Here is a 26,127-nt window from a genome sequence, read left to right on the forward strand (position 1 = left end):
CTGGGGCTGCTCCTCCAAGTAGTGGAGCTCCGTTGGAGAGGGAGCGGCCGGGAGGCTATTTATCTCCGTAAGGGGGCTCTGTGCTCCCTGTTGCCCAGGGGTTTAGAGTGCCCAGAGATCCCCAGATTCCCTGCCTCTGGTCTAAGTGTCCTGTCCTGCCCCTTTAAGACTTCCAAAAAGCACTCTCCAAACCAAAACAACAACAGCAACAATGAGAGAGGGAACAGAAAAAAAAAAGGAAAAAACACGGGATTTTTTTTTTTTTCCCTCAGGCGCCGGTCGCAGGCACCCACTCACTGTTCCTGCTGCCCTGCCTCCCTAGCACCGGAGTCCCTGTCCCTTCAAGGCTTCCAAAAAGCACCTGCCCACTGGTCCTGCAGGGAAAAACGCGCGATAATCTTTGTCCTCAGGCGCCGTTCCCAGGCACCCGCTCACCAGTCCCGCCGCCCTGCCTCCCTAGCAACGGGGTCTCTGTCCCTTTAAGGCTTCCAAAAAGCACTCGCCAAAAAAAATCCGCTCCGGTTTCTTTCCACCTGCCGGGAGCCGGGGGGAGGGGCGCTCGCATCCCGCCGGGCCGGGGCTTGTATCTTACCGCCTTCGCAAGGTGCTGGGTTCTTGCAGGTGTGGATGTGGTCTGGGTGTAGTCCTGTGTCCTCTGGTCTCTATTTTAGGAAGAATTTTCTTTGTTATGTTTTCATAGGTCTATGTGTTTTTGGGAGGAGATTTCCACTGCTCTACTCACACGGCTATCCTGGCTCCGCCCCCTAATTTCTCTTTTTGACTGTTATTACTATGCTGAAATACAACAGATTTTTGCATGTTGATTTTTTATCTTGCAACTTTACTGCATTTATTTACTAGGTTTTTTTAGTGGATACTTTAGGGTTTTCTATACATAATATAAAATCTGTGAATAGTGACAGTCTTATTTCTTCTTTTCCAATATGGATGCTTTTTGTTTCTTTTTCTTACCAAATTGTCCTAGCTAGGACTTTTCAATACTGTCTTAAATAAAAGTGGCAAGAGTAGGCATTCTTGCCTTGCTCCTGATCTTAGAGGAAAGTTCTCAGCTTTTTACTGTTGATTATCATGTTGGCTGGGAGCTTGTTATATGTAGCCTGTATTATGTTCAGGTAGTTCCCTCTACCTCCATTTTATCAGGAGTTTTTATCATGAAAGGATGTTGAATTTTGTCGAGTGCTTTTTCTGCATCTACTGAGGTGATCATGATTTTTCCCCTTCAGTTTGTTAACATAGTGCATCGCACTGAGTGATTTGAGGAATTTGAATGAGTCATGCATTCCTGGAATTAATGCCAGCTGATGATGGTGTGTGATCCTTTCGTGCGCTCTTAACTTCAGTTTGCCAGTATTTTGTTGAGCATTTTGCACCTATGTTCATGAGGGATATTGGCCTGTAACTTTTCTTTTCTTTGTGGTGTCTTTGGCTTTGGTATCAAGGCAATGCTTTCCCTCATAAAATGAGTTTGGAAGTGTTCCTTCCATTTCGATTTTTAGAAGAGTTTGTAGCGTGTTTTTGTATTTTCCAATTTTCACACTGACTTATTATTTCTATAATAACAAATGGTGTTTAAAAACTAATAAATTGGCAATTTTAACAAATTCTTAACCCCGTATATTAGATTTTAGAATGATAATCATTACATAGTATTCAATATACATTTAAATCTAAAAGGTGGTTATCTTTTTCAGTGTAATGGGTTCTGATGCAGGTGTTGTTACTCAAAAAGTCTTCCAGTTGATGGGATTGACTAATGCTGTGTTTGCTTTTTAGTATCTTTGTATTTGCTTGTGTTACTTAAACAATTTCCATACTTTCTTTTATGACACTGCCTGAATACACATGCTGTGTGAAGTAGGGCAAATTCTATAACCATTTTAAGTTTTGCTCTTCCAGCTCTTCAGTAGGAATAATACTAATTGTGTGTACATAATTAGGTTACTGTGAAGATTAAATTAATAAAACACTTGACGTGGGCTTGCTTAAGTACAACTATTTCAAAATGTTCATTATTACTTCTTTTATTAGTAATATTTATTACCTGCTAATGTACTTTATAAGACCCAATCCAGAATTACAGTTCACTTGTTTCCTATTATCATCAACATAGAGTTTGCCCAAACCTATTTAAACCATGATGTTTGAATATATTTTCTTTATGTTTTCTATTTTAGATTTTTTCTTCATTTAATATTACAATAATTCTATCTTCATTGGAGCTTTGGATGGATGAAAATAAAATTACGGTAACTGGAGATGCTAATGACTTATTACACAGATTTTTAAAATGGAAAAGATCATATCTTGTTTTGCGTCCACACGATGTGACATTTTTACTTGTGTAAGCATATCTTGGCATTACTAAACCTTATACAGAAGCAACATACCTATATTTAACCAAATTTCAACCAATTTTTCTTACATATAAGATCATGTGAATACTGTTTTTCCACAACACAGATTTTGTAGCAGAATTATTGATATCAACCATCCCATTTATTGCTCTGTAGTTAACACTCATTCCTTCAGTCTTGTTACCATATGCTTTCTTAAAGTATATACATATCACTAAATAGCTTACTGCATAAAATGTTAACAATATCTGTCTGAAGCAATGTGCCTGAATTCTATGAGTACAGTAATTTGGCCTTTTCTCTTTATGCTTTACTTCCATAAAATAAAGCCAAAAATAACAAGGGTTTAGAAATAATTTTGTATATTTAATATCTCTGACGTACCATATTCACATGGTGTTGCATTTTACAAGATATAAACCACCTTGTCAATTTAGTAACCTCTTTGTTTTTCTCTTATCAGTATTGAGGACATATGTATATTATATATTATTATATTATGCAAATGATCATATATATCTAAAATTATAATCTTTTAAATATTTTTCTGTCTTACAGATATGCCCCACCTTTGCATGGCTCTGGCTAATTCTGTCTGATTAAGGGGAGACTTCAGTCCATAAAGTGACTGACTGCCTATTTATAAACCATATTTCCTTATCTTTCTAATTTGAAATAATTTTAGTTATTTATTTATTATTTTGTTATTTTAGGAATTATTTACTTGAATTATTTTTAAGAAACATTACAGAAAGAATCATTATTTTCTCAACATTCCATATGAGAATACACTTTCTATTGTTGTCTAAGTCTATTTGATTGTTTTCAAGGGAAGCAGACACATTTATTCACTTCCTGTGATTTGTTACCTTAATGTTAGGTGATAATACCTATGAATTTATGATATAAATATGCAAAACAGAAATTGCATTAGGTACATTGAATATTAGTCGTGCTTAATTTTACAAATTTATGTGATTATGATCCTTTCTTTAAACTTAAGTTACAGAGAAAAATCAAAGTATGTTGGTGCAACCTTTCAAGGGAAGATATGTGACCCTCAGTACGGAGGAGGTGTTGCTCTGGTTGGTATAGTTTAATTTGCACAACTAAGATGTATATAGAATGCTATTTAGATTAATATACAGTTAGATATTTCCCTATTTTATTATTTCTATGTATCCTAAAATTTGCATAATGATTCTAGGGATCTTTGCCTCTGCTGCTGTTAAAAATGTTTGAATTATAAGAAGCCCTTATTGAACTTACTACATACAAAACTTTTGCAATTTTTTTTAGTCTTATAAAATGCTTATGAATTATTCATATACTCAACATTTAATCATTAATTGATTTTAATTTCAAGGATGGATTTTTTAACTGTCTTTTAATTATGTAGCTAACATAATTATGAACCAGGTTAAAATTAAACTTTGAAGCTTATTTATCACCTGCCTTAAAGTGCTTCGTGGGGCATAGGTGAAGAATAACAGAATCACATGCCCTAATTGGCATTATTAATCTTAGTAGAAAATCCTGGTGTATTGAAAGTTGGTATGTTTTTTGCCCTATTTCATAAAGCCTATCTATGGTTATTCTGATACATAGAACTTGCCTTTTTAAACTTTTTGTGCATTTGTACAATGTCTGCTGGAGTTTGGGAGGCGATATATAATGCTCTTGTTTCAGTGAACAAGGGAAGCTAAGTTAAAAAAATAAATAAATGAATCAATCAAATGGAGACACGTTTCATCTTTGAAATTCACAACTCAGAGTTTGGAAAATGTGGCTTATTGTTATGGGCAAGTCATTACTAGTCTCAAAAGCTGGAATATGACTGGTTTATCCAATCACATGGAATAGTAGGAAATCTTAAGAGCAGAACTGATTCTCTCCAAAGGCCAGCTAACTACCAGGAGAAAGGAAATGCCATCCTTTACTGGAAAGTCTGCAGCTCATGGGCAGAGGGTAGTGGTCTCTGCAGTGAAAGGAGCATTCAGAGAAGAGCTTTTCTTAATATTCTTCTTCCTATTTATTCTCCACACTTCACTTGGATAGTCATTGCCTGATCTTTCACTAGGAAAATCAGCAGCAGTCATTGTTTACTCACAGCAGTGAGCTGTTGAAGAAAACGGTGGAAACTCTGCCCTCTGATACTTAAACACCCAGTACCATCTCTCCCTTGGCACTATGTCCTTCCAGGGCTGCTCCTTTCTAAAAGTGTATAGCTGAAACCATAACTGAGTAGTTTTTGTTTGAGTAGAAGCAAGTCAGAAATCAACAGTTTTGATGTCCGCATCTCCTTGCCCTGGGCCACATGCATCCACCTGTCTTGCCAAGTTCACTTACTCCCAAAGGCTGACACAAGTCAGTTCTTGTCCTCAAGGACTTGCAACAGTACATATTACCAGACGTATTGTCTGTTGACTATGTAGATCCTGACTATTCAACTTCCTCCGGCCTCAGAGGAAAATACACTACACAACATATACCATTTGAAGCAGTTTTATTAAGTACTTATAACCAGGAATTTCAAACAAAATAAAGTGTAAGCTATCATAGAAAAGGATTAATTGCATAAGGGATAAGATCAATGCATGTGAAGCATAAATGATGAAATTGGAAAATCCGAATAAGGACATTTTACAGGAGACATTGGAAAAGTTAGGGAAGATAAAAGAAAAGTTAAGAGAAATGGATGATTAAAGTACAAGTACCAATATCTAGACATTAAGAATAATGGAGATGAAAATATTAAAATCATAAGAAAACTTTTGAAGGGAACATGAAAATAAATTTCACAGAATTACATTCACAGAACAGTTTCCAGCCACTGCCAGATCAACAAAATGCCTCTGTCAGGAAGTCCCTCTGGGAATCTCCTCATGATACCTCACACTACACCATCTGGCAGGAGGGGACGAACGTGGGTTGTCATATGCAAAGGGCACATGGAAAATAAAAAAAGAAGAGCAAAAATATGCACAACAATGAGATGAAAATATCAAATATGAAGACAAGTTGTTATGTTTCCAGAAGGAAGAAAATCATAAAATAAGGAAGACATTCCATAGTCAGAAAAGCCACATTGGATGCTAAAGGAATGTATTGAGGGTAAAAGTACTTTGAAGGCACAGTTCATAACTAAAAAGAAATCTGAGGCACAGTAAAAATATTTTCAGGCATATAAGCCCTCAAAAGATTTGCCAAACAAAAGACTAACATTCAGGACATATTGGTAGAAATTGTCTATTTCCATGAAAAGCTACAAGATTATGAAACTGAAAGTGAATAAATATAGCTAAAATTTTTTGTTGTCTTAAGATGCAAATAGCTGGAGCTGGGCTATCCAATGAATATTGGTCTTAACAAAAGCAAAGCACTGTAACAATCGAATGGAAGAAATGTAAACATAGCCAGGGAAGAAGAAATGTAAAAACAAGTAAGACAAATGGAAAATATAAAATAAAATGGTTTTAATATATCTTCATATGACAGCAATTATGTGAGTGTAACTGGATTAAACTCACCAAATCAGACAGAGTCTCTGATTTAAAATTTTTAAAAAGTACTTTTATTCTAAAAATTTTTTAATTAGTTATTTACAAGAGATATATTAATGGCAAAGTCAAGGTGAGTATAAAAATGATGAAATATATTCCACTTAAATAAGAAACAAGTAAAATGTTAATTCATTATTGAGGCAAATAGGCATAAATCTTCCATGCAGAAATTTTAGCATATATTTTGTTTGATTTATTCTAGGCATTTAGCCTTGTTTGATGATATCAGTAAATATATTTTAAATATAACTTAAGCATGTTTCTTTTATGGTGAAAGACAAATGATATACAATGACTTGTATCCAATGGTATTTCTATATTTACTTGTAGCTTTTGATTTAAATTCTTCTGTGTGCAATGTTGTCATGTGTCAATAAGAACAATTTTGTTCTTTTTTTCCTTTCCACTATATATATCTTTAAATTTTTTTTCTGTAATTAACTAGGGTCTCAAGAATAATATTCAGTTGAAAGAGTTGAATTGAATAATGTGTAATTAATAGCAGACATTCTTGTATCATTCCTGATCTCAGAGGAAAAACTCAATATTGTGTTATTAGGTATTATGTTTGCTTTAGGTTATTATAAACACTTTAATATAATAATAAAGCTCAGTTTGTAAATCTAAGCTTTTTACAATGCATTTTATTTTTTAATCCCATCTTTGTACTTTTTAAAGGGAAATTAATCCTGCTTAAATGTATTTGAAGTTTTTTCCTAAATATCCCATTTTAGTAGCACATTACTACTATTGTTTTTGATTATCTCATATAATCTTTTTCTTACTTTGTTGAAAGAAACAATATGCTACAGAAGGGGTCATTTTATTACCTTTATATTAAATTAAATTGTCTTTTACGATATTATAGTGATCAATGTCAATGCCAATCAAAGTCTCAGCAGGTTTTTTTTTTGGGTAAAAATTGACAAGCTGATACTAAATTCCTATGTGTAAATATAAAAGGGAAAATATATAAAACAACTTTGGAAGTTGAAGAAAAGTTGAAGATATAACTTCTTAAAAACTATAGTAATTAAGATACTGCAGTGTAGATAAATTGATCAGTGTAACAAAATAGGAAGTCTAAAAATACAACCTGACATATTTTTAAGAGATTTATGACAAATTGCCAAGGCAGTTTTGTCATGCACTAAACAAAAATGAAAAATTAAAATAAAATAGTGACAGTAGACTTTAAGTCAAAAGCATTGTTGGAAATTAGAAGATCATGATATGGGAAATCAATAATATCTAAATGTATCACAAATAATTTCTGCTGAAGTTTGAGGAGTGGGGGAGGAAAGGCAGAATAGTTAAGGAAATTAGTGTCTAATAAACTGGCAGAAAATAAACTGAAAATCAATGAGCTGATTATCCAAACGTATATGAGAAAATAAAAACAGAATAACATGAAAACAAGTGGAAGGCAGGAAATTAAGATAAAAGCAGAAACCTATGAAAGATTAGAGGTAGAATAGAGATATTCAAAAAGGATATTAGACCTTAAAAACCTAAAAGGCAAGCATATTTCCAGCAGAACTGATTTTTATAAAACAGAGCAGGCTTATATTAATAAAATCATGAAAATAATGGGAAATGCTACAGATATAGATACTATTAAGGTAATAATAGAACACTGTATAACTTAGATAAATTTGAAAACATTGTTAAAGGGAGCCAGTAATTTACTAAAACTTGCACAAGAAAAAAGTAAAAATTCAGAATAACACCAAACTGCTAAAGGAATTAATTTATCTGAAAGTATCACAAGGTAAAAGACAATGCTTTTAGGGGAGCATTCTACATGATTATGAGGGAACTGATTCTTTCAATCTCATACATTTGTAGAGAATAGAAAAAGAGAACACCTTTCACACAACTGGAAGTCAGCATTACCACAATAATAAAAATATCAAACGAGGTTGCTGCACAAAGGAAATTAGAGGTTAATTTATTCACTAACCTAGTGGAGGTAAGTCAAAATACTAATCAGCTGAATCCAGCCATCTATAAAGATAACAGACTATGACCAAAGTGATTTTATCCAACGAAAGTAGGATCATTTCACCTTAGAAATGTAAGATCATTTAACTTAAAATAATGTCATAATATTGTTTCAGTTAATAGCATTAGGATAATATGGTAAAAATGGACAGGATATATAGTAGATCAGAGAGAAAGTCTGAGGAGATGCTGAAAAGGAGGTATGAATGACGAGACAAAAGCAGTCACGGGAAGGTCTAGGAAATCAGTCCATGAGAAAGATCATTATTTCAAATGGAAATGAATGTCATGAACAAGGGTCATTGAAGTAGGTGAAAGTATGATTGTATAGGTCCTTGAAGATCATGATAAACAGTTTTGGATTTTATTCTCTTTGCAATGAGTAGGCACTACAAGTTTTTAAGCCAGAGAGAAGTATTTCTCCGGTAACCTTAAAGAGAAGTAATTGTCAGGGGGCAAGGGTACAAAGCAAGGAGACCAAATAGGAGACACTTGCAGATGAGTGAATATAAACTAGTATTTTATTCTCGGATATGTGAGTAGTTTTTATCTGGTATAAATTATGAAAATAAAACAGAAGGGCTTGCTAACTTATCAGATGCATTGCATGTATGATGGAAAAATCATTATTATGCCTCAGATTTGTCCTGAAAACCTAGGTAGAGGAAGGTGGGGTAGGCTTTGGAGGCAGATAGGAAATGGAAGGGTGGAAGAAGAGGTTTATTTTGTACCTGGACCTGTAAAGTTTGAGGAATGCTTGCGATGGCTAATTTATGTCAGTTTGGAGGGTTTTTTATGAGATTGATACTCAAATGGGTGAAATTTGTATAAAGCACATTGCTGTCCGTAATGTGGGTGGGTATCATACAGACAGTTGAAGGCCTGAATGGAACAAAAAGACCAACTCTGCCTAAGCAAGAGGGCATTTGTCAGCAGACTGTCCTTCAGGCTTCATCTGCACCATTGTATCACCTTGGTCTCCAGCCTGCTGGCCTTCAGACAGGAACTGCATCACTGCCTCTCCTGATCTGCAGGCTGCTGGCTCACTCTGCAGGTTTTGTACTATTTCTCTAATTGGTACAATGGCTAATACTTAAAAGATAGATGCACGATAGAGAATATGATGATGCTGATGAGAGGGAGAGAGATAGGTACATAGATACAGAGATAGATGGATAGGTTGTTTTATGGGATTGATTACCCAAATTCATACCTCTGCTGTCTCCCTGGCACATGTCAGTTTCTTGAGGCTGCCCTTTTTAGTTGCCTGGATAGACCCTTTCCCACTTCTATGGCCAAGCAGGGGGAGACAGAGTACAAGAAAACAAAACTATGCCAACTACACTTCAATAATAAATAAACAAATAAATAACAAAAAGAACCCACCTTGTTTGAACCCAAGCTGTTGAAGCCACAGCTCCACCGAAAGGAGAGGAGGAGGTGGTTGCCTGGAGGTGAGCTCTGACTGCAGATTCCCGCACAGAGCTACCTGGGGCTGCCGCTGCCCCTTCAGAGCCATCTGGGGGACAAGGCATGGGAGAACAGAGGAGCAGGAGAGAAAAATAAACGGGATTTCCCCACTCTCCCTGAGATGTAGGAGTTTTCTTTCCCACTCCTCAATCCAGAATTAGAAAATTTCTCCTGATTCTCTCTGTACACTACTACAGTGCTCACCTCCAAACTCTGGCTACGGGCCATCAGGCCAAAGGATATAAACTCACTTCCAGGTCGGCGGTGCTGTGAATTCTAGTGTTCTTCCCTTCTGACTGCTTGTACTTTCAGACTTGTCAAGAGAGTAGCCCCTCTATTCTGTGCAGGTTTTAGTGGGAGAGATAGAACCCTGTCTTGAAGTGTATTCATCAAAATGTTATTAGATGTATTTGAAGACGCAGTGTAATCTGTGGATTTTCCCTAAGCTTCATATGTTTTTGTATGGTCCAAATGTGGTATAATAAGTATCTTACATTTATAAAAAGAAGAATGATAAAGGCATTTTAGTTTTGAAAAGAGTTTAAGTAACTGAGGAAGAATGGATAGCCAGCATTCTTATCATCAGTCATCATTTACCATAATGTAAATTAAATCAGTGGGTTAATTTATGATTTTTAAAAAAATGTATGTAACATTCATAGTAAGTCTTCATCTTCAAATAAATTATAAATGAACACAATCTATTAATAATTTCCCACATTATGTGTGTATCTTTAAAGATTTTCTTTCTTGGGTACAAATATGACTATAACTATTGTTATATATAATTAATAAGTTATTGGGGTCTTTTTTTTCTTGGACTGATGCCACCAAGTGAACAGGACGTTTGCATTTTGGTAACATTTCAGATTTTACTCTTCATATTCTTCTCATATTGGTAATTGCTACCTATAACATATTAGGCCAACTTGGATGGCATTTCTGTGGTTAACATATTAAATGTCTTTATTATGTTTTATCAAAGGACAGTTTTTAATAATTCATTATTCTCTAGGTAAATGAATTATCTCCTAACATGTGAGTGTGTACATGTATTTTTTTTTTCAGGATCCCGGAAGCTTAAATCTGGAATCACTTGCAGTTATTATGGCTCAACTACTGAGCCTCAGTATGGGAATAGCTATGATGACATTAACAAATGCCAGTGCTCAGGAGCTATCTGCATAATGAACCCAGAAGCCATGTAAGATGCTTTATATATGTGGTTTATATGAAAATAAGTTGGTGTATTTAGTTTAAGAAAGTCTAGTTATTAAAATAATAATGGTTGAATATAAGCTGTGATCAGTGACCCCCCAAATCAATATATGTGTATGTGTTTATATGTATATATATATGTATTCAATGCCAGTGCTGTATATCTCTATCTCTGTATCTCCTGTAATCTAATGACACACTTGCTTTCTCATATGGTATTTAACTCTACATTTATTACTTGTGCTTATTTGAATGATCTTTATCATTTAATGGATGATTTGATAAGCAAGAATGATTTATTAGTACGGCCTCGTCTGTATGACTCTCCTTCATTCTGCCTTGGCTCAGCCTCAGCTCTTGGTATCTATTGATTTCAGATGTAATTTATTCAGCCTTCTGTCAATAGAGAAGGTCTTTTGCAGTGTTCTTATCGTGCCTCAAAGACCTAGTGAGTTTGTTTGCTGTTGCCATCAGTATTCTCAGGGTACACTGTGAGGTTTTACAGAATCAGGACTGAATAGTCGGGGGAGTTGGGGAAACTGTCGTGCAGTTGGTGGCTGGAGCCTTACTCCTGGTGGACAATTCCTGGAACCATTTCCTGCTTCTCAGATGTCCTAGAGAATCAAGCCCCACTGCTTACAGCAACAAATGATGACATCTCATTCTCTCCATTCCTTCCCTCCTGGTTTCACAATCATTTTCCTAGAAAAACTTGCACTCCAATGTTTATCTCAGGCTCTGATTCGGGAGGAACCCATATGAAAATAATGATCCCAGAGGTGGCTATAGAAAACAAAACTTAGGTGATCATGGAACTGGATCAATACATGGTCTGATGGCAGCAGACTATTGTTATTAATGATCTTGAGTGCTGCTTATTAAATTTTTACTTATCTTTGATTATAGTTTTTAGTGATGGTGAGGATATGTTGCTTGTGATACTGTGCGATGATTACAATGGTTATAATGAAGAAGAAATGATAGGAAGGATTAGAAGATCTTAAACAGGAATAGCTTCTTGGAACCTCTGCCTCCTCCTACATATTGTGCAGGTGTCTCTGCTCACTTTTGAAAGTAGGTTATTTTGTTGGGGTGTCTGAATTATTCTCATCATGGTTGGCATCCTACAAAAGACAGTATTTTCTCATTTTTTTTTCTTTGGAGAAATTATTAAGTGTAAATAGATTGGCCTTTAATTGTTTTTTCTAATTGTACCTGATGATATTACTCTGAAATTTCCGATTGTAGCATATTGAGATTTTATTGAACTTGTATCCTACAGCTTTGCTAAATTAACTTATTAGTTCTGAGCCTTTAGCTTTATTAAAATTTTACACATGTACAACCACATATTGTACAGTTTTACATTTTCCTTTTCAATCTTTATATTTTTTTCAATTTCTATTTTTTGCCTTATACAGTGATTAAGACCTCGACTACAATGTAAACTATGTGTGGCTGTCTTTGCTGTGTTTCTGGCTTATGGGGCAGATTCCTTACTCTTTCACCATTAAATGTGTTAGCTGAAGGTTTTTCATGCAGGCTTTTTAATTAGGTTGAAAAAGTTCCTTTTTATTCCTTGTTTGCCCAAGATTTTGTCCTAAATAAATTTTATCACGTTTTGAGATGAATGTATTTTTTCTACATTATTCTGTTAGCCATTAAAGTATTTTTTATTGAATTATAAATATTTGAATAACAGTTTTTAAACAGTTTTTTTCCTGGGATGAACTACATTTGGACATATGCATTATTATTTTATGTATTTATCCTATTTGTTGCATGATTTTTCTCTAATATTTATGAGGGGCACTGGTTTTTATCGGGATTCTCTTGTAGTTCCTTTGAAGGGTTTAAATTTTGGGATAACAGTGGACTTTTTTGGAAAGTTGGTATTAATTCTTCCCAAATTATTTGATAGAATCTACCAGTGAACCCATCTGAATGGAAATAGACATATTTTTGGGAAGATGTTTAATAATTCATTTTTAAAATATAAGGGTATTTATTTAGATTTTGGTTATTTTCAAAGTATTTTCATTGAAATTAATTTGCTGTAAATTTTTGTAATCTTCGATTATTTCCTATGAAAGTCACTGGGCTTTCCAGTGACAATCTCTTTTATCTCTGATACAGACAACTGGCATTTTCTCCTTTATTTCTTAATCCCTCTCACTTGGGCTTCATCAATTAATAGATTTTTTTCCAAAGACCACATTTTAATTATATTGGCTCTTTCCCATCACTTGTGTATGTTGGACTCTGGAGTTTAGGTGATAACTTTGAGTTGGAGATAAAGGTATCAGAGCTAGCTGGTAGAGGAGTTATCTATAATAATCCAGTATAGAACTGGGTGAGATATCTATGAATAAGTATTGATAAAGAAGGGAAAAGCCCACTCTTCTTTGTTAATGCAAAGGTATTACGATATTTAGAAGTCATGAGTGGAAAGAGAAGAAGCAGAGAAGGTGCTCTGTGAGATAAAAGCTGCAAGTGACAGCAGTGGCATGTATCAGCCAACACACTTCATTGATTAGTTAGTTATGCCTACCAAAAATATTTAAACTCTTGCACAGTTGACTTCCCAGGCACAGAAAATGAAAGTTTGACACTTTAAAAAATTGAGCCTTTTGTCTGTTGTGGAATGCTATTGAAGAGCTTTATTCTGAGGCTAGGCAGTTTATGGAAGCATCATTTACCTAAAAATTTGATGTTTGATATATTTTTAGTCATTCCACTGGTGTGAAGAGCTTTAGTAACTGCAGCATGGAGGATTTTGCACACTTGATTTCAAAGCCAAGTTCCCAGTGTCTTCGAAATCAGCCACGCTCAGATCCGTCATACAAAGCTGCCGACTGTGGCAATGGAGAAGTGGAACAAGGAGAGCAATGTGACTGTGGGAGTGAGGAGGTTGGTACTGGTTTGGAAGAATATACAGCAGAATTACATCAAAGTGATTAATTGATTTATATAGAGTTACCCTGCCATTTTCCCTAGTTTGTCAAACTCACTTTGCTATGAATATCTGCAGAAAGCATGTAGGGATTACAATACTAATGGGTGCACTTGTACATTGGTAAATGGATTCAGTGGTTTGTCAATTATCCACATAGGTGATTTTTCAAGGTCATTAATCCAGTAGCTGAGCTGACCTCAGTTTATACTTCCCCTGGAGAGTGTGTCCCTCCTCAGTACAGGCATACCTCAGAGATACTGTGGTTCTGTTCCCGACCACAATAAAGCAAGTTGAATGAATTGTTTGGTTTCCCAGTGCACGTAAAAGTTGTGTCACACTATATTGTAACAGTCTCTTAGGGGTGCAACAGCACTATATCTAAAAAAAAAAAAAGCAATGTGCACACCCTAGTTAAAACATTTTGTTGCTAAAAAATGCTACCATCATCTTAGTTTTCAGTGAGGTATAATCTTTTTGCTGCTGGAGGAGATTGCTTTGATGTGGACGGCTGCTGGCTGATCAGGGTGGTGGTTATTGAAGGTTGGGGTGACTGAAGTCATTTTTTAAAATAAGATGATGATGAAATTTGCCACATCCATTGACTCTTCCAAGCAATTTCTCTGTAGCATGTGATGCTGTTTGATAGCATTTTATCTGCAGCAGCCCTTTTTAAAACAGTGGAGTCAATCTCCTCATACCTTGCCACCGCTTTATCATCTTTATGTAATTTTATGTAATATTCTAAATCCTTTTGTTGTCATTTCAACAATCTTCACCAGGAGTAAAGTCCATCTCCAGAAACTACTTTCTTTGCTCTTCCATGAGAAGCAACTCCTCAGCCATTCGTTTTATCATGATTTTGTGGCAATTCAGTCAGATAGATCTTCAGCTTCCGCTCCTAATTCTAGTTCCCTTGCTATTTCCACCACACCTGCAGTGACTTCCTCCACTGAAGTCTTGTGCCCCTCAAAGACATCCAGGAGGGTTGTAATCAACTTCTTCCAGTTTTCTGTGAATGTTGATGTTTGATCTCTCCTCATGAAATGGTCTTAATGACATCTAGAATGCTGAATCCATTTCAGAGGATTTCAACTTACTTTGCTCAGATCCATCAGAGAAATCACTATCTGTAGCACTTACAGGTTTACAAAATATATCTCTTGAATAATAAGATTTGAAAGTTCAGATTACTCTTTGACCCATGGGCTGCAGAATGGATGTTGTGTTAACAGGCATGAAAACAACCTGAATTCTGATGTCCATCTCCACCAGAGCTCTTGGGTGACCAGGTGCACTCTCCGTGAGCAGGAATAACTTGAATCTTTTTTCTGAGCAGTAGGTCTCAACAGTGGGCTTCAACAACTCAGTAAACCATGTTGTAAACAGATGTGCTGTCATCTAGGCTTTCTTGTTCCATTGATAGAGCACAGGCAGAGTGGATTTAACAATTTTACTGGGCCCTAGGATTTTTGGAATGGCAGTTAAGCATTGGCTTCAACTTAAGAGTCATGAGCTTCATTAGCCCTGAACAAAAGGCTTGGCCTGTCCTTTGAAACTTTGAGGCCAGGCATTGACTTCTCTCTAGCTATGGAAGTCCTGGACGGCATCTTCTACATTTCATCTACATTGAAAATCTGTTGCTTAGTGTAACCACCTTCATACATTCACTAAGCTAGATCTTTTGGGTAACTTGCTGCAGCTTCTCCATCAGCACCTGATGCTTCACTGGCACTTTTCTGTTAACGGAGACGGCTTCTTTCCTTAAACCTCATAAACCAACCTCCCATAGCTCCCAGATTTTCTTCTGCAACTTCCTCCCCTCTCTCAGCCTTCATAGAATTGAAGAGAGATGGGGCTTTGGTTTTCCTTACTAAGCTTAATCGTTTCTAGCTTTTGATTTAAAGTGAGAGACATGCAACCCTTCTTTCGAGTTGGACACTTAGAGACTATTGTAGGTTATTAATTGGCCTGAATTCAATATTGTAGTGTCTCAGGGAATAGGGAGGCCTGAGGAGAGGGAGAGAGATGGGGAAACATGGTCAGAACATGCACACATTTGTCCATGAAGTTTGCTGTCATTCTGTGGACACACTTTATGGTGCATAAAAAAATGTACAATACTAATTTCAGAGATCACTGATCACAGACACCACAACAAATATAATAATGGAAAAGCTGGAAGCATTGTGAGAATACCAAAATGTGACACAGACACATAATGTGAGCAGATACCATCAGGAAAATAGAGCCAATAGACTTATTTGGTACAGAGTTGCCACAAACCTTCAATTTGTAGAGAACAGTTTCTGTGAAGCACAATACAATGAGGTATGCCTGTATTTATTTTTCACCTAAGATCTTCTGCCATTCAGAAAGATAGATATGAAGCTTTCACAACTGGATATGGAAACACAAGAAGCACACTTGTGGCATGGAATATTTAATATGTAAGTACAAACGATTTGGACCATACTTAACCAATAAACATGTGTTTCCAACCCACAGAAATCTTAGATCAAACTGGATCTAAGGGATTGGAGTGAGGTGGGAAGAGTAGAAATAAAGGGAATGCATTGAGGGAGAGAGGGAGACGGTGAGACTCATAGAGAATGGTATGGACATGAGAGAAATAAGACCTGAATGGAGCTGAGCGTTCCCTGCTGCAGTAGCTGAGGTCATTTGTGTACATGAAAAGTGTATTTTTAGATACCTAGCTACATGATGTGCTTTGATGGAATTATCCCCCAATACCCACTTGTTTTGTTTGGGTCTGAATGGAAATCCCTTGAAAATTTCTAATGAAAATCGACAGTAGTGTATCTGATTAGCTCTATTAAATGTTATATAATTGAGTCACAAAGCCCTGTGACAAAACTTTACCCTCTGGAATCCCATAAGGAGAGCAATAGCAATGACATTGACTAAACACAACAGATCTGGAAAATACTGCAAATTCAATATGCCTTAGTATCATGTGATAGCTTAGATTAAGACTACTGAAATCCAGGACAACATACCTCTTCACATTCAAATGAAATTTTGCTCAATCAGCCCTATTTCAAGTCCCTGGGAATTTAGAAGTGTGTGTGTGTGTGTGTGTGCGCGTGCGTGCGTGCGTGCAGTGTTCTTCCAGCTTTCTCCTTTCTTACCTTTTGCTTTAATTAAGCCTGATAAAAGAATTTTGAAAACAAAATCACTGGGCAGAGATGATTTATAGCATAACAGAAGGCATAATAAAATGTGGGTGAGTGATATAAAGTTGATAATTTCAGTCATGTTCAGAAATATTTTCTAGCTCTTCATCTTTAGAGAATTAAAGTAAACTTTGAATAGATCATAAAAGTTATAGACTTACTAAAATAGAGTCAATTCCTAAAGGTTGATTAAGAACCAGTCACTGTAATGAAACTGTTAAATCATAACTTCTATTTATTTCACATCTTGTGTTTCTCTGTCTACAAAAGGCAGAGAGATCTTCCCGGTATCTTGGCTTTGGGAAAGTTTAGGGCTTCAAAATATCTTACTACCAACATGGTCAAGTATATGCTAGGGATATAAAGAACACATGGTCTAGCACACAGTAGGTAACTGATAAATTAATAATTCAGTGGCTTAATTTTTTTATAAATTGGCCAGCATCAAGCTAAGCATCTCTCTATATACTATATAATATGCTGTCGTCATTAAAATATCTGTCCAATGTGAATACAAGTTGGAAGGTACGTCAGAGCATCCAATTTCCCTTTCAGGAGTGTGCTTCTTTGCCAGCCTCGTGCTGTGATTCCAAGACGTGTACACTGACAGTCGGTTGAGTCTGCGCCTCAGGACCATGCTGTACAGGCGGTCAAGTAAGAGCCCATTAAAAAAGTGTCTGCATTGCCTATGTAAGTAGTTTTCATTCCTCATAACATTTATATGTTCACATTCTGCTTAATTCAATATCACCTGCCTCACTCCACCAGTACACACAGAAAGGAGAAAAATGTAGGTCTGCCTCTGGTGAATGTGATCTCCCTGAATACTGCAATGGATCCTCTGCATCATGTCAAGAAAACCTTTTTGTTCAGGATGGCCATCCGTGTGGAGAGAATCAGTGGCTCTGTGTCAGTGGGATCTGTGTCAGCGGCACAACACAGTGCCCGGATACATTTGGTGAAAGTATTTATTATAATTTGATTTTCCACATGTGTTTTTTTTTTCCTGGACACTAAAGAAACAGATGTTGCTAGGTAAGAGTGATTTGTTAAATAATGTGATTTTGAGTATAAGTCTCTTAAAGGCTCATAGGAAGAGAAAATGTATACTATGAGGAAAAAAATCATACAGGTTGTCTAGGATTAAAATTCTGAATTATTTTCACAAAATAAAGGGAAAGATTCAAAATCCATGGAATCTTCACTCAAGAAGGCAGAAGGCAGACAGAAAACACAGGCTACACTTGTGTCTTTCATTCCATATCCATGGTTTTCTAATAGAAGATCTCACCTAAGCCAAGCCTGACCTACAGCTTTTAGAGTCTGCCTATGTCCCTAGGATCACCAGTGGCTGAGAATTGTTCCCTAAGATACATGAAGTTTCTCTCCTGTGGAAATTTTAATGTTCAGTGGTCTTAGGTGCCACTGTACTCAAATGCCTTTCTAATAAAATAGAAAAGTTTTAGCGATTGAAATTTAAGGGGGGCTGTCAAAACTGTGCAATCTTTTTTCCATGAGGCTTCCTTGAAGCTCTGAAACTGCTCAGGAACTTGGTGAATTAGGTCAGAAACATTAAAAAGCCATTACATATTTCCCTGCAGTCACAGGATGATCAAAAACCTGTGGTGGAGGAATCTTACCTCCAGAAAATCTTAAGCCGTTTTCTAAAAGCTTTCGCTGCATTTTGAAGCTCCTCTGTTAACAGGCTAGGACACTGTTCTGTGGTTCTCCAAACAGAACCAGCTCAACATACCTCTTCACATTCAATAGGGTGGTATATTAAAAAGACAGATAATAGAAAGTGGCAAAATAAGATGTGGCAAAATCAGGACATTTATGCATTGCTGGTGGGAATATAAAATGCTGTAGCTGCTTTAGAAAACAGTTTGGCAGTCCCTCTAAATGTTAACATAGCAATTGCACCCTTAGTATATACCGAAGAGAATTGAAAAATCTGTCCCCCAAAATGATCATAGCACCATTACTCATAGTAGAAACAACGCAAATGCTCATCAGCTGATGAATGAGCTAACAAAATATGGAATATTATTAGGCAGTACAAATGAATGAAATGGTGATATTTGCTAAATGTGGTTGAATTTTTAAAATATTGTGTTGACATAAGGAAGCTGGCCACAAAGGCCCACATATTCTATGATTCCATTTATATTAGGTGTACAGAATAGGCAAATAGAGACAAAAAGTAGATGAATGGGTGCCTGGGGCTGGGGAAGGGGGAGAGAGGAGGAATGTGTATGTTGTTCGACATATATTCAGTTTAATACTACAGCATATTGATAGCCACCTTTTCTGTCACAATTTAATATTCCTGAATGTGGAGCAATACAGTATCTGTTTTCTTTTATGGATTGTATAGTTCTTGTTCTTAAATGTGGGTCTATAATCCATTCTGAGTTAATTTTTGTGTATGGTGTGAGATATGGTTCCAACATAATTCTTTAGCATGTGGACATCCGGTTGTCTCAGCATCACTGATGAAAAGATGATCATTCCCCCATTTAATTGACTTGGCACCTCTGCTGGAAAAACTTTTGACTGTAAACATAAGGGTTTATTTCTGGACTACCAATTCTATTCCATTGATCTATATGTTAATATACTTACGTCAGTAGCACTACTGCCTCAATCACTGTAGATTTGTAGTTTGTTTTGAAATCGGGAAATGTGAGTAATCCAGGCTTTTAAAGATTATTCTGGGTCTCTTGCATTTCTTGAATTTTAGAATCAACTTGTCAATTTCCACGGAAAAAGCGGCTAGAATTTTGATGATAATTGTAATGTTACATCAAGTATATTAAGGCTTCAAATCCATGAACATGGGGTGTCTTTCCAACTGTATCTTATTTAATTATTTCATGTTAAATGTTTTATAGTTTTGTAATTATCACTGTATAGGACTTGCACTACTTTTGTTAAATTTATTTCCTGATATTTTATTCTTTTTGATGTTATTAGAGATAGAATCTTTAAACTTCATTTTTGGGTCATTCATTACCAGATACCAATTGATTTTTAATATTAAACCTTTATCCTTCAACCTTGTTGAAATCTTTTATTAGTTCTAATGGTTATTTTTAGAGGATCACTATGATTTCTATATGTCAGAAAAATTTCAAATGAAAATGGATATAATTTTATTTTTTAATTTACAACATGTGCATGCCTTCTATTTTTTCTTCTTAGCTATTTTTCCGGCTAGGACTTACACTACAATGTTGAATAGGAAGAGCCCAGGGCAGATATTCTAAATTGTTAGTTATCTTGGGGTCGCATTTTTAGCCATTAACTATGATGTTACCTATGGTTTTTCATAATCCTCTTTATTAGGTTGAGGAAGTTCTAGTTCTGTTACTCAATTAGTTCAGTTTTTTTTTCTTTTATCAATAAAGAGGTTTTTCAGTCCTCATATGTGTCTATTGAAATGATCATTTATTTTGTCTTTTATTTGTTAATATAGTACATTACACTAATTGCTTTTGAAACTTGCATTCTTGGAAAAAGCCCCACTCTGTCAGCATGCATTACCTTTTTTTATGTTGGTGGATATGATTTGCTGGTATATGCTTGAGGATATTTTTCTTGTAACCAAATACTTACAACAAAATTTCCTGTTTTTACCATTTTAAGTGTACAATTTAGTGCCATTAGGTGGATTTGCATTTTTGCACACATTACCATCATCCATTTCTAGAACTTTTTCAATTTCCAAACTGAAACTCCACACCCATTAAATAATAACTCAGTCCACCATCTTTCTGTCTCTACTGTCTGGTAAACACTAGTCTTTCTGTCTCTATGAAAAGTGACTACTCTAACTGGATACCTGATACAAGCAGAATCATACAGTATTAGTCCTTATGTGAATGCCTTATTTCACTTAGCATAACGTCTTCAAGGTTCATCTATATGTCAGAATTTCCCTCCTTTTTAGGGGTTGAATAATATCCTACTGCATGCATGCGTGTGCGTGTGGCTGCACACACACACATGCACACACCAGATTTTGCTTATCCATTCATCTGTCAACGGACTCTTGGGTCACTTCCATGTTCTGGCTATTGTGAATAATATTGCTATGAACATGAGCATGCAGATAATCATTCAAGTCTCTACTTTCAGTTCTTTTGTGTACACACCCAGAAGTGGAATTGCTGTATCATATGCTAATTCTATTTTGAGTTTTTGAGGAATTGCCTTACTGTTTCCCATAGCAGCTGCACCATCTTACATGCCCACCAGCAATGCACCAGAGTTCCAGTATCTCTACATCCTTGTAAATACTTGTTATTTTTTTTGTGTGTGTGATCATAGCCATCCTAATATGTATGAGATGGTGTCACATTATGGTTGTGATTTGTATTTCCTTAATGATTAGTAATGTTGAGCATTTTTTCATGCGCTTTCTGGCTATTTGTATATCTGTTTTGGAGAAATTGCTGTTCAAGTCCTTTGCCCTTTGTTTTTGTTTTTTTTTTTAGATTTAAAACAGTATTTATTCTTAAAGAGATTTTATATTAAAATTTTAAAAATTTACAAAGCATCATGATTTTAAATGTAAGAGTTTAAAATTTTCTGTCTCATTTTCTGTTAACCCAGTACCCCTTTCCCATGTCAACTGGTATCACCAGTTTCTCATTTTGCTGATTTTTAAGATAAAGTATCAGCAAGAGAGCCAGTGAGTTTTCTTGGTCACTGTACAAGTCATTAGAAATTAATGTATCCTTTTTTTTTTTTTTGAAAGGGCATCTCTCATATTTATTGATCAAATGGTTGTTAACAACAATAAAATTCTGTATAGGGGAGTCAATGCTCAATGCACAATCATTAATCCACCCCAAGCCTAATTCTCGTCAGTCTCCAATCTTCTGAAGCATAACGAACAAGTTCTTACATGGTGAACAAATTCTTACATAGTGAAGAAGTTCTTACATGGTGAACAGTACAAGGGCAGTCATATCACAGAAACTTTCGGTTTTGATCATGCATTATGAACTATAAACAATCAGGTCAAATATGAATATTTGTTTGATTTTTTTTTTTTGAAAGGGCATCTCGTATTTATTGAACAAATGGTTAACAACAATAAAATTCTGTATAGGGGGGGTCAGTGCTCAATGCACAATCATTAATCCATCTCAAGCCTAATTCTCGTCAGTCTCCAATCTTCTGAAGCGTAACGAACAAGTTCTTACATGGTGAACGAATTCTTACATAGTGAATAAGTTCTTACATGGTGAACAGTACAAGGGCATTCATCACAGAAATTTTTGGTTTGGATCACACATTATGAACTATAAACAATCAGGTCAAATATGAATATTTGCTTGATTTTTATACTTGATTTGTATGTGGATCCCACATTTCTCCCTTTATTATTATTATTATTTTTATTTTTAATAAAATGCTGAAGTGGTAGGTAGATGCAAGATAAAGGTAGAAAACGTAGTTTAGTGTTGTAAGAGCAAGTGTAGATAGATGATCAGGTGTGTGCCTGTAGACTATGTGTTAATCCAGGCTAGACAAGGGCAATAAAACATCCACGGATGCAGCAGATTTCTCTCAGAACAGGGGGGGGAGAGGTTCTAAGCCTCACCTCTGTTGATCCCCAATTTCACACCTGATGGCCCCCCTGCTACTGTGCCTGTCTTAGGTTGTTCCTCCTTTGAGGAATCTTACCCGTCTCTGGCTAACCAGTCATCTTCCAGGGCCATACAGGGAAATGTAAAGTTGATAAGTGAGAGAGAAGCCATACTGTTTGAAAAGGTTAGCTTTTTACTTCTTTGCAGATTTATGCCCTGTGGCTTCTATGCCCAGCATTTGTCTTGAGGTATCTTTACCACTTGGAAGAATTATGATACATGGTAAATTCGATATGAGGCACAAATTCTATTTAAGGGTTGTAATTAGGAAGGAAGAAGAAAAGCTATAGAAGTAGCAGGCGGAAGAAAACATGGGAAGATTGATTATTTCTTTGACATATCTTCTTGTAGAGTAACTTAAGCATGTATAGGTTTTAAACTACTAATTAAATTGTGCATACACATTAACATAATGGGAATACAGTTACATAACCAAAGCAGGTCTATAATTACCAGCCATCTCCAGTGAAGCCAAGAAAACCAGTTGGGCACCCTAGGCATTTGTGAAAATTTGTCTATGATATGATGGATATTGTCCAACTGTACTTGAACAGTCTGAGAGAAATCAGACAAATTAAAACAACCCATTCCTGGGAACTGTTCACATCCCATATGTTTTTTTAACAGTAGATAGTCTGTAGTTGTAAGATTTTGGAGCGCTACAACTTACACTTCTCCTAATTCTTGGTTGAGTTCCAACAGTATAGATCCAGTCAAATTTGTTGTTTTACTGAAAGCACAGGCCAGCTTAGATATCTCCTTCTTCATTCCAATGGCAAGTCCAGGAACTGGTGGGATGGATGCAGCTACAACTGCAGCATCACCTGGATCTTTGTTGAGGATTTTTGATGATCATCTTTTGGTATGACTCTTCCAGAGAGTGCTGATGTTGGAAGTTCTTTTCATATCGTATCTTAGTTCATTTTCTGGGTAGCCAAATTAGGCTTTGATCCTCTGTATAAACACAAACAGACCCTTTGCCCACACTATGATATGCCCTTTATACCATTGTGTAGAACTCATTGGAGGTCACCACACAGGAACTCCTTTTTTTTTTTTTAAGAGAAAGGAATATTATCAGAAAAATGTACCTCCATAGCCGATCATCTGACACCCTTTAAATGATCAAAATTAAGGATATTTAAAGCATGGATTAATCATTGATTTACAGTTAGTTTTATCCTATCAGGGAGTAATCCCCCTTTTCTTTCTTTTTTTTTTGTTATCATTAATCTACACTTACGTGAAGAATATTATGTTTACTAGGCTCGCCCCTATACCAGGTCCCCCCTATAAACCACTTTACAGTCACTGTCCATCAGCATAGCAAACTGTTATAGAATCACTACTTGTCTTCTCTTTGTTGTACAGCCCTCCCCTTTCTCCCTCCCCCACACGCATGCTAATCTTAATACTCCCTTTCTCCTTTTCCCCCCTTATTCTTCCCTACCCACCTGTTCTCCCCAGTACCTTTCCCTTTGGTACCTGTCAGTCCATTTTTGGGTACTGTAATTCCACTGCTGTTTTGTTCCTTCAGTTTTTCTTCATTCTTATACTCCACAGATGAGTGAAATCATTTGGTATTTCCCTTTCTCCACTTGGCTTATTTCACTGAGCATAATACCCTCCACCTCCATCCATGTTGCTGCAAATGGTAGGATTTGCCCTGTTCTTATGGCTGAGTAGTATTCCATTGTGTATATGTACCACATATTCTTTATCCATTCATCTACCGATGGACATTTAGGTTGCTTCCAATTCTTGGCTATTGTAAATAGTGCTGTGATAAACATAGGGGTGCATCTGTCTTTCTCAAACTTGATTGCTGCGTTCTTAGGGTAAATACCTAGGAGTGGAATTCCTGGGTCAAATGGTAGGTCTGTTTTGAGCATTTTGATGCACCTCCATACTGCTTTCCACAATGGTTGAACTAATTTACATTCCCACCAGCAGTGTAGGAGGGTTCCCCTTTCTCCACAGCCTCGCCAACATTTGTTGTTGTTTGTCTTTTGGATGGCAGCTATCCTTACTGGTGTGAGGTGATACCTCATTGTAGTTTTAATTTGCATTTCTCTGATAATCAGCTATGTGGAGCATCTTTTCATGTGTCTGTTGGCCATCTGTATTTCATATTTAGAGAACTGTCTGTTCAGTTCCTCTGCCCATTTTTTAATTGGGTTATTTGTTTTTTGTTTGTTGAGGCGTGTGAGCTCTTTATATATTCTGGATGTCAAGCCTTTATCGGATGTGTCATTTTCAAATATATTCCCGCATACTGTAGGGTTCCTTTTTGTTCTATTGATGGTGTCTTTCGCTGTACAGAAGCTTTTCAGCTTAATGTAGTCCCACTTGCTCATTTTTGCTGTTGTTTTCCTTGCCCGGGGAGATATGTTCAAGAAGAGGTCACTCATGTTTATGTCTAAGAGGTTTCTGCCTATGTTTTTTTCCAAGAGTTTAATGGTTTCATGACTTACATTCAGGTCTTTGATCCATTTTGAGTTTACCTTTGTATATGGGGTGAGCCGATGGTCCAGTTTCATTCTCCTACATGTAGCTGTTGAGTTTTGCCAGCACCATCTGTTGAAGAGACTGTCCTTTTGCCATTGTATGTCCATGGCTCCCTTATCAAATATTAATTGACCATATTTGTTTGGGTTAATTTCTGGAGTCTCTAATCTGTTCCACTGGTCTGTGGCTCTGTTCTTGTGCCAGTACCAAATTGTCTTGATTACTATGGCTTTGTAGTAGAGCTTGAAGTTGGGGAGTGAGATCCCCCCTACCTTATTCTTCTTTTTCAGGATTGCTTTGGCTATTTGGGGTCTTTGGTGTTTCCATATGAATTTTTGAATTATTTGTTCCAGTTCATTGAAGAATGTTGCTGGTAATTTGATAGGGGATTGCATCAAATCTGTATATTGCTTTAGGCAGGATGGCCATTTTGACGATATTAATTCTTCCTAGCCATGAGCAGGGAATGAGTTTCCATTTGTTATTGGCCCCTTTAATTTCTCGTAAGAGTGACTTGTAGTTTTCAGAGTATAAGTCTTTCACTTCTTTGGTTAGGTTTATTCCTAGGTATTTTATTCTTGTTGATGCAATTGTGAATGAAATTGTTTTCCTGATTTCTCTTTCTATTGGTTCATTGTTAGTGTATAGGAAAGCTACAGATTTCTGTGTGTTAATTTTGTATCCTGCAAATTTGCTGTATTCCAATATCAGTTCTAGTAGTTTTGGAGTGGAGTCTTTAGGGTTTTTTATGTACAGTATCATATCATCTGCAAATAGTGACAGTTTAACTTCTTCTTTACCAATCTGGATTCCTTGTATTTCTTTGTTTTGTCTGATTGCCGTGGCTAGGACCTCCAGTACTATGTTAAATAACATTGGGGAGACTGGGCATCCCTGTCTGGTTCCCGATCTCAGAAGAAATGCTTTCAGCTTCTTGCTGTTCAGTATAATGCTGGCTGTGGGTTTATCATATATGGCCTTTTTCATGTTGAGGTACTTGCCCTCTATTCCCATTTTGCTGAGAGTTTTTATCATGAATGGATGTTGAATTTTGTCAAATGCTTTTCAGCATCTATGGAGATGATCATGTGGTTTTTCTCTTTCCTTTTGTTGATGTGGTGGATGATGTTGATGGATTTTCGCATGTTGTACCATCCATGCATCCCTGGGATGAATCCC

The 26,127-nt window shown here is 36.2% G+C and overlaps 1 pseudogene; it reads left to right on the forward strand.

The window, feature by feature from the left end:
* LOC140845148 (disintegrin and metalloproteinase domain-containing protein 2-like) overlaps positions 1–21,218 on the forward strand; it is a 57,021-nt pseudogene extending 35,803 nt beyond the window's left edge.
* The last annotated feature ends 4,909 nt before the right edge of the window (positions 21,219–26,127 follow it).

Source organism: Manis javanica, chromosome 12 (assembly GCF_040802235.1).
Source record: "Manis javanica isolate MJ-LG chromosome 12, MJ_LKY, whole genome shotgun sequence".
Lineage (NCBI taxonomy): Eukaryota > Metazoa > Chordata > Mammalia > Pholidota > Manidae > Manis > Manis javanica.